General features: G+C 40.4%; 1 long non-coding RNA gene across 1 annotated transcript in view; it reads left to right on the top strand.

The window, feature by feature from the left end:
* Positions 1–19,407, top strand: part of LOC132850588 (uncharacterized) — a 53,899-nt gene that overhangs the window by 11,158 nt on the left and 23,334 nt on the right. Inside the window, exon 3 of the long non-coding RNA XR_009648985.1 lies at positions 13,060–13,186. This is a non-coding gene — a long non-coding RNA (uncharacterized LOC132850588). The remainder of the gene's footprint in view (positions 1–13,059; positions 13,187–19,407) is intronic.

Below are 19,407 nucleotides of genomic sequence, written 5' to 3'. Positions count from 1 at the left end.
GTTGGGGGTTCGATTCCCGCCTCCACCTTGTGTGTGTGGAGTTTGCATGTTCTCCCCGTGCCTCGGGGGTTTCCTCCGGGTACTCCGGTTTCCTTCCCCGGTCCAAAGACATGCATGGTAGGTTGATTGGCATCTCTGGAAAATTGTCCGTAGTGTGTGATTGCGTGAGTGAATGAGTGTGTGTGTGTGCCCTGCGATGGGTTGGCACTCCGTCCAGGGTGTATCCTGCCTTGATGCCCGATGACGCCTGAGGTAGTTCGGATAATCGGTAGAAAATGAGTGAGTGTTGCGATGCTAATCAAATATTATCTCAGCAGTTATTTCTCATCTTCTGGGCAGTAGATTAAGGCCTATCCTGCTCTGTTGTGGGGGGAAAAAAAAAAAAAACCCACCAAACCCATCCATTGGAACTGTAAGTGTTGTGTTCTGTATGAAGCGGAGGTTGCTGGCCTGCATTAGTGAGTCAACAGAGACGTTCCCTGAAATAGAGCTCCATCAGCTAATTACTCCGGTAAAGCAAATTACGATACCCTTCCTCAACCCCCGGCATGAAAACCCAATGTTTGTGCTGTCTGTTTACCCCGTCCTATTTACATATGCACAGATGGAAAACGTCAACATTAATTACTTAGCATGCTAGCTGGCATCCCCAACCCCCCACCTACCCACCCACCCACCCACCCTTGTTGCGTGTCTATTGTTATTGGTGTTTATTTTGCCCTCTGCATAAAGGATTTCAGAAAGTACGCAAATGAAGACGTGCTTGTCGTTGATTAAAAGAAATGAGTTTTCTGTACAAGTATTATTGCTTTTACATGAGAGAGCATTTGTTCAAAATCTGTATCGTTCTCTCTCTCTCTCTCTTTCTTTTCCACACACACTTTTCATTTATTTGCCCACACAAGTCTCCCAACTAAAGCTTGGATACTAATGATATCTATCAGGAAAGCCTAATGAGCTTTCAGGAGAGAGCTGTACTGAACGCTTCTGTTCATTAGACTTCATGATGGCCTCATCAGGCATTACCACAACAGCTCTTACAATTAGTTCCTTAACGTGCTTGACTCGACTGAAAGATTAAATTAATACTCGATCTTAATAGCTGTGTGGTCTGGGGAGCATTTCATTGTGTTTTCTTGCAGCTGTATTGTTCTAAAGATTAGAGTGATGATGCAAGTAGGAGGTGCTTAGGGAGAAAGCAACTACGGAAGAGGCGGGGCTAATGTTCAGCCAAACAGCAGGCTGAAACGGGAAGCCACACCCACTCGATCTTACAAGAAAAACACAGTGTGTTATGGGGAATTTTGAATTTGTGCATTAAACCGGAATTAAGACTAAAAAGCTTAAAAAAACGAATCTTATCATGATGGATTTGTATTCTGTCGATCTCTCTCTTACAGATGCAAATATGATGGGTCACATGCTAATTGTACTTGGCGTGTTCTTTGATTCACACTGCTGGCGAAGCTTCTGATGAGTCAGAACACATTGATTTACATTTCCGCCTGTTCTTTGTGACCGTGTCGATTAATATCAGCGACCCACGGACCAAATAAGCAGGAATTTGTAGCCCTTTCTGTGCCGCCATGGTTAATGCTTTACTTGGAATGTCTCACACACACCTCATGATTTATTCAGCACATTCTGTGGCCCATCTGACTCACTAGCACAGATGGACCCACACACACACACACACACACACACACACACACACACAGGCCTGCAGTAAAGATCACTTGGTCCTGATCATGCATTTATATCAAACCAGTTACACACATTGATTGTGACATTCAATTTGTTGCATCCAAGGGTGATGAGTTGTAAACCGGGACAAATAACCTGCCTCGATCTGCACATACGGTGTAAAGATTCATCATTTCGAAACGCTGCACTGATCTCAATATGTGCCATGTCACTGCACCAATGAACCTCAATACCACAATTTCGTTTCTGTTGTATTATTATACACGGTTGAAACGTTGAAGCTCCTCACACACAAACACACACAGTCTCTAACTCTGCTGATTTACTTGTTCTTTTCTGTCTTGATGAAGAAATCATGGCCTTTGTGTTCATTGGTTTTAGAAAGGAGGCATTGCTTTTTTTTGCATCAGTCAAAGAAAAGAATGCATGTTGCTGATAATCCCAGTCTGTCTGTGAGGCCTTAAAGCTGGTCTATGTGTCTGTCAGGTGAGGTGTGTGTGTGTGTTTGTGTCTATTGATTCTAATGAAGGAGGCATGGCCTGTGTGTCTGTCCAAATGCTAGACATGTGTCCTTTATGCGTATCCATCTATCTAGCTGTGTGTGTGTGTGTGTGTCTATGTATAAGTGTAGGTCAAAATGTCTGTTTATTTTATGGTGGGTCTAAGTGCATTTCCATATTTTATGGAGTGTGTCCATATTTTATAGTCTGTGTACGTGTGTGTCTATACCGTACTGTGTAAGTACGATGTGTGTTCATCTTTTATGGTGTCTCTTTTACTGTGTGTGTGTGTGTGTGTGTGTGTGTGTGTGTGTGTGTGTGTGTGTGTGTATATAAGTGTTACACTATACTCCCCTCACTTCAAACCACACAAACACACACACACACACACACACACACACATGTCTGCTTGTTGCATTTTCTCCTTCATTATCTCTGGTTTGTGCGCTTGCTCCTACAGCTAATTAAAGCCTGTGTTGTTTTCCTGGTGTTGTCATAGCAACAGCACCAGGCCGTTACCGCAGGACAGCTGAGGGCAAAGACATGGAACCTTCATCTCCTCTGTGCTCTGGTATTATGTACCATGTGAACTGACCTTGGTTTCCCGGACTGTTCAGCATTTTTCTGAATCTTCTATTGATCCATCAACATTAACATTGTAAATGATGCGAAATTAATCTAGTTAACATAAAATTCTCATATAAATTTACATTGTACAACTGCGGCAATGTAGCGGGGGAAAAAAAAACTTGGCACGATACAAAAAAGCAGCATATTTCCCATAATATAGAAAATGCAGCAGCTGTAGCATGTCAGTAACCAGCTACAGTAAGTGACGTGACGTATAATGTCATAATTTTTGCATCATGACTTGTCATTACACAATATGTGTGGATCTCCTGCTCCGTTTCAGCCACACACATGTACTTTATATTTTACAAGTCAGCTTTCATATTTATTTGGCGAGAACGTACCATAAAATCAAATAACCACATTAGCTGAAAGTAGAATATATCCTAACCGCCAGGGGCAGTAACACCTGGTTCTACCCCTGGTGAGTGTGCACGTGCATGCCGAGACTTTTAATGAAGTCCCACAACATGTCTGTGACATAATATTCACTATAAATACTTTCACACCATCTCTCACACTATCCTGTGCTACCCTATGTAACTAGCTACAGCTTTTTTGTCTTCCTGAATGGTGGAAGACCTGTTAGGTTACAATGCTGTCTTGTTGCAAACTTGGATATGTTATACTTTGTGTAAGATAGAAAGAGTGATGTTGGTTAGCAGGTCAGTCCAGGTCATGAAACAGGAGCGTGTCTGACCATACATCACCAACTGAATCCACTGGGCTGTGTTTGTTTTTCTCTTTCCATCATAAGAGCTTTCCATACCAGAGCTATTTGTGCTAACAGGGACTGAGTATGCATGTACCTCCATTGCCCCTACACTGCCAACCACATGTAATGACGCCTTCTTTATTAGAGTTTGACGTTACACCACAACTGACGCACACAGGTAATTCTCTGTTGATGTTCCAGCTACCGTTGTAGCAGTTTATCCAACAGTAGAGGTCAGTTTAACCACTACTGGGTAGACTGTAGTCTTACTTCTGACAGCAAAGCAGTGGCCAGACATAAAACAACCCATGCTGTAGTAGTAGTAACATTTCAAAGTTTGCCCTGTGTACCTGGTCTGCCTTTTGGGCCTGCTGCCAAAGAGGCACTAGAGAGGAGGCTTCAGGCTTCATAAATCACAAAGAGAACACAACAGCATAGACTGGCCATGCAGAACCTCTAAGGTTGGCCATGGAATACTCTGACAGCCTTTAAATGGCCAAAAATATACAGAACAATTCACATGGGCCCTAACAAACGTAGGCACCACTCGTACACCCTGTAGGGCCCGATTCAACACCTTGCAAGAATCCTCCTGGGAGAACCAATGAAGGGCAGGAATCGGGAAGTCGATACTACATCAGATCAGTGTGTCTGTCCTGATGAGCATGTTGTACGTGTACAAATATCGGTTTTACCATGGATTTCAGGCCCTGAGAAAGTTGTACAGAAGTCTCCATCCAATTCTAAATCTGAGAGAACCGAATCGCTCATCATCTTTTTACATACTGAAGTCATAGTATGTTGTTAATTCCACGTAGCCATGAGCCAGTGGACCGACAAGATGCATACTTCCATGTACCCATCAACTCTAGAACACTATCGCATATTGAGGTTCACCTCAGTTTTCCGAACGGACCACTTCAAAGTTCAAAGCCAGCAAACTTTCAGGTGTTTTCTTTTGATTGATGCTCGAGTTGATGCTGGGTTGTTGAATGCTGCAGCTGTGGTTCTCTTGAGCCTGCTTGAACTACTGTCAAAAACAGATAATCAGCCTGTTGCGAAACCTCGAGCCTGGTCAACGGAAACACTTTCTCATTCCAGCAGAAAAAGAACAGACCTTGACTTGCTGGACACACTCTGAAATGAGGAACTGCTCCTAGGCATGCTCAGAGTGTCACTCACCATGGATGTCTCTCTTAATTGATGGAGAGCAGTGTGGAGTCACAGAGGCTGAGAGTACACTAAATATGGCCCTGCCATGTGAGATCAGAACACATCAGTGTGGGTAGCCTGGCAAGGGCACTTCATACCTGTTCTTTGTTCACAAGGGCAGCATGAGTTTGAGAAATGCTTGATGCCTTGAAGGTAAACGTCTCAACTGGGCTCAATGATGACCGCCCATACTGAGACCAACTGAAGAGTGATGCTTCCACCCAGACATAAATCAGCCAGGCACATGTGGGACAGTTGGGTTCTCTTGCTACTGTAGCGTAGTTCTGTGTAATTCTTCTGTTATTTGGAAGTAAAATGGTGCGATGGTATTCATGTCAAGCAGTTCCTGAAGGTCTCTGCAGGTGCACAGGATATCCAGGTGTTCGTGACAACCTTAGGTGGTCGTCTGGTGTTCAATAAGCTACACTTACCGTACATCCATAACTAACATTTTCAGGACTAAACTCATACACACCACCTCATCTTCTGAACTGTTTTGTTGTCTAGAGCAGTGACTCTTAAATTGGTGGTCACGACCCTTTGTGGAGTCACGGTTTTAAAGTGTGGTGAGACGGTTTGTAAAAATGTATATTCTGATAACAATAAATGCTTTCAATATTACTGGTCAAATTATACATTGCTAAGAATCTAGTAATTGCAAACATTAATTACAATTTTTTATTTCTGTAGTTTAAAACCTCAATAACATCCCTGGTTGGTTTGACCCCAAAGGGTTTAAAGCACGCATGTCAAACCCAGGTCAAATTTGGCCCGTGGTGTAATTATATTTGGCCTTATCTGGCCTTATTTGAGATCATATCAAATGTGCATTACAGCTGGCTAGCCGCATGCTCCGCTAATACTAAAAATCCCAAAATGCCTTGCCACTGTATTGACGCGTAGTCACGAACAGCAAGCACTCCTCATTCTCTGTTGACAGTCGTTAACAACCGTGCTACAGTCACATCGGGCAAGTTAACTCCACCCTCCACAAAAATGGCCAAACGTAAGATGGACAATAGGAGCTTTCAAGACAGGAGGGAGGCAGATTATCTGTTCACGACTATAAAGGACAGACCTGTTTGTCTTGTGTGCTAACGGAGCTAACGTGTCTGTAACCAAAGAATATAACATAAGAAGACAGTATGAAACGAAACATTATGAGAAGTATAAGTATAAACCGAGTTTGAATATACAGCATGTTTTCTTTATGCACTTTTTCTACTCCAAGGCATGAACTGTTAATAGTCAAAAAGTTGGATTTTCATTGAATGACATTTATTATTTTTGGTTGTTTTGTTGATGGTTTTGAAAAAGATCCACTTCAAAAAGGAACTTAAAATGGTCCAGTGAGAGGCATAATTTATTTTATTTATTTAAATAAGAAACGAACACCGCTGATGTGTTTTTTATTTCAAATTTAATTTCTTATGTGTTTGTAATATCAAGCTCTGGTTGTTCCAAATCCTGTGTTCAAGCAAAACCTAAGGTTTGTTTCCATATCGTCGCTGTCGGGCGGAATCCTCGTATCTCCAAAACCGTTACTTTTCAGGAAATTAAAAAGACGCCGTACCTTATCTGCAGTGCACAGGGTTTAGTCCGCGTTGCAGTGGATTGTCTTGCGCTAAATTCCTGTCCTCAGACGAGCACCAGAACTAGCGGGGGTCAAGATTTTTTTTTCTTTGAGCCCAGTGTTGAAGACATTTACCTCAAGACGTGTTGATTCGTTGCGACTCTTCTTGAGGAGAAATATGCCGTGAAGCTCTTCCGCAGAGTGAGGAAGAGGTGGACAGTTGAAGTGTCCAATGGAGTTATGAGATTTGCGCTCAAGATATTTTCAAGACTTTAGATTGGTTAATAACTTGTAAAAATAACAGACCCACGTGGGGACTGACCAATAGCATCGATATGTGAAAAAATATGAAATTGACCAAATTTGGACATACGAGGTTTCCGCCCGACAGCGACGATATAAAAAAGGTTAAACATTACAAATCAGTTGCAGTTATTTTTTCAATAAATATACAGTTTGGCCTGTGACTTTATCTCAGTTTTATATTTTGGCCCGCTGTGAATTTGAGTTAAAGAGTGAAAACACAAGGGTAAATCTAGATAAGGGACAATATGATCAGTCTGATTTAAGAACCATGTTATTATAAACTTAACGTATAAACGTAAAGCAGTTACACTGTGTAATATTACAAGGATTTTGGTGCTGATGGGGAGCTATAGTGTTTAGGTGATTAAAACGTATGATGGAACCACCAAAGGTATCTGTAGTGTTCAAATGTTTGTTTATGCCTTAATTAGCTGGACGGCGCGTACTGTGTGTTCAATTAAGGCTGGAAGTAAACCGTGCAGGTTGTGTAGACCTGATGGTGGTCACTTGAACAGGCTGTGGGTGTATAATGTTCTGTCAGGTTGGCATCTTCTACTCTGTGTGAGAGAAAATAACAGCCAATTTATTCTTCTCTGTTTCTACCAATCAAGGAGAAAAAAAATGTTGGTTATAAATAGAAACTGAACAAATATATTCATCAGAAAAGGTTTTGAATTACAATTTACTGCTAAAATAAATGTCATGACTAAATAGTAACATAAGGGTTTATTTGTATTTAGCTTCAGTCTTCTGCCTTGTTTCCTAAAGTCCTGAGAAAAGTGTCTGTCTTTCTGAAGAAGATGGACGGTGTGTGACTGACCGGCAGATTAAGCCACTGCCACTCAGTCTGAACTAGACCTGTTTAGACTCTAACTTTAGGACTGACAGGCCTTCAAGCTTAAATCGTGTGTATCTGTGCGATTGTTTGTGTGTGTTTTAACATATTTAACATGTTTGTTCTTATTGAATGTAATTGATCTGAATTTATTAGGGAATTTAGTCATTATTCACATTTTTATTTATTTCATTTATTTTTATTTATTTATTTTTTAACCTCTATCAGTTTCCTCAATAGTCGTGTGTGTTTGTGTGCACTATACGAACAGGGTTTCACTGTCTTAATATAGCCTCAGGCAAGTTTGATGGACAGATGGACAGTCAGTTTGAGACAGAACCCCTTTTCAGCCAATGGGAGCAGAGGAACCCTGCTGTGGCCACAGTGACAGTTGCTGTGAGTGATTGCATCCGGACCTCCCCGTGATGCTCTGGGGCCGAGTGAGACTAAAAAAAAGAGAGGTTGAGTGTGGGCAATTTTGTTCAGCTCCCATTTTGTTTGCAATTACGACTCCATCTGGTATTACTTTCCAAAATTGTCGTCTTTTTTTTTTTATTTTTTTTTTAATTTTTTTTTAATTTTTTATTTAAAAATGGATAAATGTTATCTGATTACAACAGTGAAATGTTTTCCCCACAATACAAGTCACCTTTCTTTCTTAATCTTAATCAAAGATTCACGGATTTAACTTTTCCAGAGATGATTTTAAAGCAAACCTTTAGAGCATCTGTAAGCTAGCAAACTTTTTTTTTGCGCAATTAAACCAATTTTTTTATTCAAAATGTAAACAGAACACATAAATCTGGTTCGTTTTTGGGAAACAAGTTTTATTTTTAGATTTAAATATTCTTAGTAATATTGTGAACGTTTTTGCTAACTGTTCAACCAACCGTATAACACAGCGTTTATGTCATGTCCTGAATGTCATCCATCATCATCCTCAGCAGAGCAGCAGCTATTCAAGTCTTGATGTATGAGTGGAGTTCATTTTGAGTTTGAAAGCGATCCAATCCGAATAGACGAAATGCTGAGCGTTACGGGTCTGTCCGTTCAGATTGTGTTAGCGAGGATAATTGTAGCACGCTCAAGCTAAGCTAAGCAGCAGGAGTCGTCAGTTGAAGAGAACTTGAGGCGGTGCTGGGGTTTATTGCTTGGTGCGTATTTTTATTTATTTAGTTTTAATCAACACAGGTGCTAGAAAGCAGTCTTCTAATTCTCCGAATCATGATCTTTTTAATTACAGGAGTCTTGTACCGAGTCAAGAGGTGCTCACAGAAAATCTCTTCCAGTGCTGCAGTATATTTTAATAAACATACACACAAAAAAAAAAAGTTCCTTTCATTTATGAAGCAAAGAGATTTTTTTCATCTCCGCCGATACCTTTTGAAATGTTGTTTTGGTAGTCTGGAACTCGTTTGTACCTTACATACACACACACACACACACACACACCATACAAATAGGGTTGATTTGAACCTAAACACAAACCAGGTCTGAAAATCCAATCTAGCAGAGGTGCTAACATCAACAGATTAACTGTAACATTTACAATTTTTGACCCTTGTTTACAGAAATGCGCTCAGAGATCTGAAACGAAACTTTTCTGTACGCTTTTTCTTTTATTTCGAGAAAGCAGCAGTCAAAGCAAACCTGAATCAAATGCACCAGAAGGAAAAGCCAGGCACAACATAAAAGAAAGACACACATTTTGCTCCTGTTAGCACTTCCTTCCATTTTGTGTTGACTTTTAATGGCTGAATTTTGACCTGAGAATTTTTGGACCGGCTGAAATCACGAAAGTGGGGCTGGTGCTGGCCGGTGAAGGTGCAGAAGGTTAGAAAGCGCTGTTTATTGTTGAGACCGGCGGCTTGGAGTCATCTAATGCATGCTAGTGGCTGTTTTTTATTGGGGTGGGGAAATAAGATTTTCTTGCTGATCGGCTTTTTCACTTTCAAACAGAAACCGCTGGGTCACCAGCACAAACTGCAAACTGGTAAGAAGTTACATGAATTGTAGGTAGTGGAAGATGCAGAGAAAGTGCAGTTAGGCCTTATGACCTTCAATCTGCATCATGCTTGTTAGAATTTCTTCATGGTTTTTATCTGAAGTGAACAAAATCGAACGGATTTTAACAGCAGTCTATTTTTGATGTTTAATGTTAAAGCACGATCGGAAGATTAGGGTTCAAGCCCCGGCACCGCCACCACTGAGCGACCACCGTTGGGGCCTTGAGCAAAGCCCTTAATCCTCTCCACTCTAGGGGTGTTGCATCATGTCTGACGATAATATATGAAATAATTCCTGATCGTTATAAGTTCTCACTTTTCAGGATCTAAAATTGATGTAAATAAAATAATTGATGTCTAAAGGAAGCCTTCAAAGCAACAGAAATGTAGAAAGGAACCGTGTAATTAAGGCAAGCTCTGGTGGACATCAGAATAATTGTTCATACGCTGAAGAAGAAGAGCAAAGACAAAAACCACAAATGATCACAAGGATCTGCAAATAGGTTCAGCTGACAGGAGAAGAACTTGCGCAAACACATGATCTGCATCAGAGTCATCAGAAGGAAACGTTACTTAAAGTGAACGTCCACAATTTATGCAAAACAGTTCTATAAACCAGAAGTCCTTTGCTGTTGAAGTATTCAAACCAGCTTATCTGGTCCCATATCTATGCTGTGGTTAAAGTCACAACGATCACACTTTTTTTTCTTCCATCTGATTTTTTTAATGTGAACGTTAACTCAACCTCTTGATCTGTATCGGCATCATTTGGTGCATTGTGCTGCTGCCACCACACGATTGGCTGATCTGTATAACCGCATAAACGATCAGGTGGTTCCTATTGAAGCGGATGCTGAGTGTATGTTCTATAGAAAATATGGTGCGTACTGGTGGATATACTACATGACTGAACTTAACAGTAGCTAAAAGCAACAGTGCTTTGAATGACGTTACAATTTCTACGATATACCGTACAGCATACAGCCTACACAGCACTTGTGGGTGAAAGACAGTCTTGCGCTACACCGCATGTTTACATCATATGGAATCTACGCGTCATTGTATGAATCAATGGATGCGTGTGGAGATCTCCAGCGAGCCCATCTGCGCTAGCTAATGTTGTACACATTTCCCGTTTCTGCTCCGCAGTCTTCTGTCAATCCATTAATCACACACATCTGCTGCCTTCATCTAGAGTCCTTCGAGAGATCTGTGTGTCTGGACCTAATTTTATCACAATACATCATTAGTTCTACTTCAAGGCAGTCTCTGGATTTCCAGAGTACAGTAGCATCGACCGGATCGGCGCTATTTTGAAACCGAGAGCGTGAGGTTCTTCTCTTGCATCTGTCTTCTTAGCTTGTCCAACTTTGATGTTTGGTTGCACATATCACTAAACAGCTTCTTTAAGATAACTTAATCTGTTGTGATACATGATTTGTGGCACTTGCTCAAAATTCTGTTCGCAGATATGTTGATAAGTGACAAGGGCAGATCTCTCTTTTTCTTTGCTCATTTTGTCCTGTATTTGCTGTTTAAATCCCCCATTTTTCTTGCAATACCTCACTCCAAAGAAATTTAATTTTACTTGAAAAATTGGATGTGATGTCAGGAACAGCACCTTTTCAGACTTTCTAGCACACGCCATTGATGAGGGGATCAGTGAGTGAGCCTAGCATAAGGCTAATATCCACAAAGCCAGTATGAGGGGGTAATAGCCATGTTGGTTTATTTCTTGCTAACATGTCAGAAATTTCTTCAGAAGCTGACAGCCATTTTGGTAAACCGCACGCTAATATTAGAGGAGCTTCAATGGGAGCTGTTAGCCATATTGCATATCGTCGCTGTCAGGCGGAATCCTCGTATCTCCAAAACCGTTATTTTTCAGGAAATTAAAAAAACGCCGTACCTTATCTGCAGTACACAGGGTTTAGTCCGCGTTGCAGTGGATTGTCTTGCGCTAAATTCCTGTCCTCAGACGAGCACCAGAACTAGCGGGGGTCAAGATTTTTTTTTCTTTGAGCCCAGTGTTTTGAAGACATTTACCTCAGAAGACGTGTTGATTCGTTGCGACTCTTCTTGAGGAGAAATATGCCGTGAAGCTCTCCCACGGAGTGAGGAAGAGGTGGACAGTTGAAGTGTCCAATGGTGTTATGAGATTTGCGCTCAAGCTATTTTCAAGACTTTAGATTGGTTAATAACTTGTAAAAATAACAGACCCACGTGGGGACTGACCAATAGCATCGATATGTGAAAAAATATGAAATTGACCAAATTTGGACATACGAGGTTTCCGCCCGACAGCGACGATATCCTCCTGCTTCTCCAAGTGCTAATCATATGATGCTAATATTTATAAAGCTTCCACAGAAGCTGGTAGCTATACAGGCTAGCTATTGTTATTGGAGTTATTGTTTGTTAGTTTTAACACATCAAACTGTAATAGAGAAACACCTGTAAGGAATAGAAATAAATTCACCACACACTTGAAGTTGCTTCTCCTAATTTATGCTTAACTTTTGTTCCTCGGTTATTTTATTTTATTTTTTTTCTTTACCTCAGGTTCTAGGTTTATTTTTTATTGTTTATTATTTAAGGTCCTTAGGTTTCCAACAGGTTGTTTAATGAGTGTCAATATCTCTTACTTTTTATACAATTTTGTGAAGAAAGCAATACATCCAAAAACATGTTGAACATCAATGGGACCTGAAGTTAAATGGCATCAGTTGCATGTGTGTATCCTGTGATGAACACTGTAATTAACCCCATATGAGACTCGGTGGGACGCTCCTAACTGCCCCCCTGCCCGACTTCGTGTGTGTGTGGGTGACGGTGATTGATGATATTTTGAAAAAGTGAAAACGGAGGTTAGCTGTCTGAGATGCATACCAGAGAGGATGAAGGAGGCCATTGTGAAGCTTATTGCACACTCCAGGGCTTTGACCCACCCTGCTGTCTCTCTCTGGGTCTAGATGGTTATGGATGGTTGGATGTCAAAGTATATTCAGACTTTCTATAAGATGTGTGTTGTAGTGTGTGTGTGTGTATGGATGTACTGTATAGTGCCAGGAGTTAATGCCGACTTTGGTAAATGGTTGTCTATGTGGGTAGAAAGTGTGTGTGTATATGAGTGTATGTCAGTGTTTAATTATGTAATGTAGACACACTATCTATCTATCTATCTATCTATCTATATATATGATGTATGCATGTATGTTGTGTAAAATATCCATGGTCATACAATCCTACCCACGGTTGGTATCTTTTGACTCATTTTGTCTCTGTGACAATGAAACCAATAAATAAAATAAATTCAAAATCAATAAGGATCAAGTCAAGTTTTTTCCAGTACTAAGTTGTCTTTTTTTTTTTTTTTTAAATTCTTGTATATGCTTTTATTTCATGAAGTGATAACAGCCTTAACTAAGAGGGCAGAAAACCCATATGTAAAAGCAGCAGCTCTGTCACCGGGGTCGATGTTTTCTGTCTATAGCTATAGTCATCTTCAGCTACATCGCTTAGGTCCGTAATTATTCACAACTAGATGTTTGCAATCTCTCTCTTTCTCTCTCACTTAGAACTACAGCTGGACACGGAGAGATGGTGGGCATGAATACTTCTGTTTCACAAAAACCCAGGAAAAGATGAAGCCCTGACAGTGTTCACAGACATGACTGGATGATTTTAACTTTATATCATTTCCATGTAAGTAAAAGTTTTCAGCAGCCCTGCTTTAAGTCTGTATGCTTGGCTCACTTTTACTGTAATACCAATTAAAGGGAAAATTTGGTATTGAAATACCAGTGTTGCTTCTGGAATACATCCAATATGCACGAGCGTGTCGCGCTTATTAATTTCGTTTTACAGATCATGCAATGATTTTTATTTAGCATCTTTCCTAATCCCCTGCAATTAATTTCTGGCTATAGTGTGTCTTGGATTGTGTGTTTGTGTGTGTGCGCATTTGTGTATATACAAAGGATATTCCTGTCTTTCTTTGTGTGTGTGTGTGTGTGTGTGTGTGTGTGTGTGTGTGTGGTTGTGCGCTAAAACCCGCTAAAAGCCTCTCCGTACTCCCTATGGTAAAGGCCTGTATTGTCAGTCAAACGCCAGTCAGTGAAGGACATTACAGCAGAGCTGCTGACTGATGAGGAAGATCTCTCTCTCTCTCTTGCTCTCTCTCTCGCTCGCTCTCGCTCGCTCGCTGTCCCTTTGTCTCTCACTCCGTCCTGAAAGCCGTAATGTGAGGAGGTGAGAGTGGCACTCTAAGCTGATGCCTCGTGTGTGGGAACGCCATTGTGCTCCAAATTCAGACAGCGAACCAGAGGAGGTGAAAGAAGAACGAAAGACAGAAGAAAAATGGGGAGAAACAGAGCGAGGGAGCTAAGGTGACTCGACCGCCCTGGCATGCTCGATAAAGCAAGTCAGCTCGTCTTACTGGGACTGAATGGAACGGATGTGTGCGAGTGCGTGTGAGCGAGTGCGAGAAACCAGTAAACAGAGTCGAGACTAAGAGATGGACACAAAAGCTAAGAGCTAATGGAGAGGTCGAGTATTAAAGGACGGGTCAACCTGAGACACACCACCACTAGACTCTACTGAATATGTCCTGTTTGTCCTGGTCCTATTGACCAGGGCCACCTATTTAGATTTTTTTTAATGACAGTAATTGATTGTATGCTTACATACAGTCCTCCTGATAGCTAGTTTAGCTGTAAAGAAGTTCCTGTTGAACCAGATGTTAAAATCTGCTGTCAATCATTCTCACTAGTGTTTTTTTTAATAAACCGTCCTACAATCGACACTGTATGAATATAATTAATATGACACGACACCATTAGTTTCATGGCCTGCTGATAGAAATTCATTGAAATCTTGCAAAGAGTTTGTGTGAGGAACGAGTCCCCGTTTATATTTGAGTTACAGATCAAAATATAGATGGAGGGGTAACGATAAATCTAGTAGTTGGAGAGGAAGAGAGAGTGCATTAGATGGAGAAAGCATGATAGATGGAGATGATGGAGAGTGAGCGGCCGGTGGAGAGACCCGGTCATTTCACCTCAACCATTTTGCGTCAGTCTCCGTTAATTTCTCTTTAAGTCTCTGTAGTATTAGTACATGTCCTCTGTGACTCTGCTCCTTTACACACGAGATAAATTAATATATATTAGCATTTATTCATTTAGACTTTGGTTTTAAATGTTAACAGTTAATAAAGACTCTTCTATAGAGCATTTGATGTAGTTGTCTTCGTGTCAATTAATACATTAACATACACATACTAACGTTTACTTAGTGCTCGTTATTCATGCACGAATTCATCACTCGTGGCATAGTTAAGGTAAACTCGTCATTACTGCCTGTTTAATTCAGTATTGATACAGGTAAGGTACGGGTGTATGTATGGTACAGGTAAGGTACGGGTGTATACATGGTACAGGTAAGGTACGGGTGTATGCATGGTACGGGTGTATGCATGGTTCGGGTTTCGGTATGGTACGAGTGTATGCATGGTACGGGTGTATGAATGGAATGGGTGTGGGTGTGGTGTAGGTGTAGTTCGGGTGTATGCATGGTACAAGGGTATGGTACGGGTGTATGCATGGTATGGTACGGGTGTATGCATGGGACGAGGGTATGGTACGGGTGTATGCATGGTACAAGGGTATGGTACGGGTGTATGCATGGTATGGTTCGGGTGTGGGCGTGGTACAGGTGTGGGTGTGGTTCGGGTGTGGGTATGGTACGGTTGTACATGATGCAAGACTAAACAGAAGACTCTGTTAACTCGCTCTAATAAAGTAGGCAACACATTTCTCTCATTTTCTTCTGTATCTACTGAATATATTATAAATGACTAAACAGCTAATTAGCAGCTCATTGAGATGGTTGTAATAAAGCCTACTTCTGTGATGGGTGAACAAATGAGTAATGACTCAGATATTTGGGGCGTGATGTTCCAAACAAAAATAAATAAATAAAGACACTGTGGTGTAATGTGAAGCAGAGCTGCTGCTGATGATAACAATAACAGTCGTTTAAAGTTGCTGTAGTTGTCATTCAAAAATTATGATGGAAAATTTTTCGCCACACATTTTTATTCTTTTTTTTTTTTGGATAAAATTCAGAAATCCAACACTACTGCAGAATTTTGCTCGTAAACTCATCTGTTGATGTAAAAGTTTATGAATTTAAATAGTTTTTTTAACCTTCGTAATGAGGTGTAACAGGTGTGACGTGATTGTTCTGAGTGGGCGGGGCTTAAAACCTTCAATAGAGTTGTTTTTAGATAAACAGTAAAAATTTCTCCTGAATAAAAATGTGAAAATCCTCCCTTTTAAACCCCATTTACATTCGTGACTCATTATAACAGCTGATACTTCACCTTTCTGTCTCTGTCTGTGTCTCTCTCTGTGTGTCTCTCTTTCTCTCTGTCTGTCTCTGTCTCTCTCTCTCTCTCTGTGTCTGTCTCTCTCTCTCTCTCTCTCTCTCTCTCTCTCTCTCTCTCTCTCTCTCTCTCTCTCTCTCTCTCTCTGTGTCTCTCTTTGTCTCTCTTTGTCTGTCTGTCTGTCTGTCACACCCTTTCTCTCTTTCTCTCTCTCGCTCTCTCTCGCTCTCTCAATAAATAAATAAAACTAGTATAAACCTCCACCTCAGTAGGAAAGTTTACACTGACTGTTACAAAGCACTGACATTGGAGACTCCTTCCATGAGAGGTAAATAAACAGAAAGCATCACTGACTCCACACATTAATTCCACACATTTGTTCACGGTTCAATAACGACACGTTTTCTTAATCCGTTTATTATTAGCTTCATGTGGAGCATCTCTGCCTTACAAGACCCTGTGCAAGTTGTTACTATGGAAACGATAACGCAGAACCCGTAGATTATAATATAGCCCTGTGATGGGGTCGGAGACGGAGATCTGTGATGTTTGTTAAATACAGATGTTAAGATAATTAAAGAGGTAGCAGTTGAGGAATTAATAATATTAATAATAATAATAATAATAATAATAATAATAACAATAATACATTTTTTTTAATATTAGGTGTATTTAAGGCATTAAAGTATTTCTAATCTTTGTCATCAGCTTTTTGTCTCTTTCTTTTCTTTTTTTTTTAACAGTTTTTTTTCTCAGTGCCTGATTTTTACCTTCTTGAATAATCCCAGTATCCTTTTGTTCTTGTTGATTGTAGGTTTCTTTCTTTCTTTCTTTCATCCTTTTTTTTTTTTTACACAGTGCCCATTTTATAATTCTTGTTCATGACCGTCTTGCTCTGATTGGCTAATACACGCCGTCTCTTCCTCTCTTTGTCCCTCTTGTCCTTATCCCTTCTTCTTCCTTTTCTTCTGTGGTATTAAAAGTGTCTGAAAAGCCATAATCATGGTAGTTAACCATCCTCCATTCTCCAACACACACAAAAGTGATAGTATTAATAATAAGAATAAATCTGGGAGGGTGATAATTTGCCCCTGACATTTTTAATGGAGTGTCTCTCTCTCTCTCTCTCTCTGTGTGTGTGTGTGTGTGTGATTTGTGGAGCAAAAGTGGTACAAGAATTGGAATTTGTTAAATTTCACAGGTTTTTGCTGTGTTTTGGCGTCAATGTTATTGCACAGTTTGAAACACAGACCTACGAGAGAGACAAACAGAGAGAGAGAGAGTGAATGATGAATTGCTTCTCTGTAGTTCTAGCTGTGAGGTCCCTCTGTAGACTCGTCTCAACTGTACTTCTGGATGATCGGAGTTGAAGATTAACACACACACACACACACACACACACACACACACACACACACACACACACACATGGAGTCAGTAGTGATATAATAACCCACTTGTCTTTGATTTTCTTAATTCATCAGAATCACTGCTACACAAATCCTTTTTAACTCCACATCATGTTCATCTTCACGTCACATTTATAATGCTGACATCAGCAATATAAATCGGTCACTTTTGGTTCTTAATAATGCTCAGGTATACGCTAAAAATATACTCAAATTCATGCATAGATCCTATGGGTGGAGTTTCAGAAATATGGGTGGGACCAGGGGAGTGGCTTTACATAGTGTTGAACCTAACTATGTAGCCTTTCTGTAACCTTAGAATAGTAATAATAGAATATTAGTAATAGTAGAAATGATGGATCTCTGTATCGTATATCTGGAAATGTTCTGGAAAGGTTCAAGAATGTGCAGGAGGATGAACAAGTCATGAACGACTCGGTCACTGATCATCCAGCTAACAGCACACAGGGTTTCGACCTCATGTGTGTACACTGAAGCTACAGAAGTAAAAGACTCATATTAACAAGGATGAGCCCAGATTAGTCCTTTTTTTTTTTTTTTAGATTAGTCTCAGCTAATTTCACTTTAAAATGTGTTTTAGATTGAAGCAGCTATTTCTCCCCTGATGCTTAGCACATGCTTAGTGGTTTCACCCAGTTAGATCGCAGGCATGCGAACGTTCGACACGCCGTCATCCAGTCACGGCTTTAGGGCGGAGATCGTATACTTTTACATCGATCGGCCCAGGAAATCCGATCGGTCTGTCGAGCTTGGAGTATTCACAAAAAAAGACCTGGCTGTTATCAGGACGGGAGGAGGGAACGGGCGACTGTGACGATGAAGGGATAAAAATGAAAGAATAAAGGAGGTTTATATCTGTGGTCTGCAATCGAGCTGACGCTTTCAGGGAGATTTGTGGGCGGTTGGAAAGGCGAGACGAGCTAAGCAGCGATCGTACCTTAAGCGATAGTGCTTTGCAAAGGCCAGTTTCCCTCCCTGGTTTCACCTTTGTGTGTGTGTGTGTGTGTGTGTGTGTGTGTGTGTGTGTGTGTGTGTGTGTGTGTGTGTGTGTGTGTGTGTGTGTGTGTGTGTGTGTGTGTGTGTGTGTGTGTGTGTGTGTGGTAGATACACTTAGAACAAATCAGCCTTGTTTAGCAGGTAGAGCCCGGATCTGCAGTGGACTCGATGCGTGTTAGCGTTTGAGATCCTGACGAACGGATTTGCTCGGTTGAGCGTTTTCGGCCTGTCTGCGTCTCCTGACAAACGAAATTGTTTGAAATTCTTGATCTCTCCTGAGACCAATTAGTCAACTTGAGATGTCTTCATCTTGAGTTTTTGGGTTCTCAGTGATCAGAATAATTGGGATTCAATTGTGGCAGCATATTTTGAGGAGCTTGTGGCTCTCGCGCTTGAGAGGAGTGTCCTCGATTCCAACCTGGAAACTGTGCAGAATGAGACTCGTTAAACAGGTCAAGAGGACACACACACACACACACACACACACACACACTTCATTGGCTTATTTAATTAATGCATATTTGGTTATGTCCATGTTATTCATGTTGGCATAATCTCCATTTCTGAGATCTCTGGAATTGATCAAATGAACGCAGTTCTTATTATTTTGTCAGTCTTATCGTTTATTTACAAATGACTCCAGTTTGGTGATTATTATACTTTATGCAATCTGTGTATTAAAATTTCACTAAAAGGTATGAGAAAGTTTTAAAAAATAAAAAAAGTTTTTAGTTCCTTTTGATTTTGCTGTGGTTTGAAATTGAAAGAAAAAAGTCTTCAGGAGTAAAAAAAAAAAAAAAAACGGAAGGTATTCTGAGCTTCTTCCCTAAAAGATCAAACCTTTCTCACTTTGCTGGGTTTAATGAGACAAAAAAAAAGTTTAACTAAATAATAAATGAAAATGTTTTTCATCTTTGTCTTGGTGTTTTAAAGAGCTGCTTTAAAAGGAGTTTATAAATGTCATGAACTTTGGATTCTCTGTAAACTCACAAGCAAAAATACAACAACTACCTGCTGCTTTTTTTTTGGGGGGGGGGTGTTTGGTTAAATAAGAGATGATGATTATCAGAACGAAATATAGACATATTTACTCTCATCTTCTACCGCTTATC

The sequence above is a fragment of the Tachysurus vachellii genome, chromosome 8, assembly GCF_030014155.1.
Source record: "Tachysurus vachellii isolate PV-2020 chromosome 8, HZAU_Pvac_v1, whole genome shotgun sequence".
Taxonomy (NCBI): Eukaryota; Metazoa; Chordata; class Actinopteri; order Siluriformes; family Bagridae; genus Tachysurus; species Tachysurus vachellii.
The sequence above is the reverse complement of the archived record's forward strand: the minus strand, read 5'-3'. Positions and strand labels throughout refer to the sequence as shown.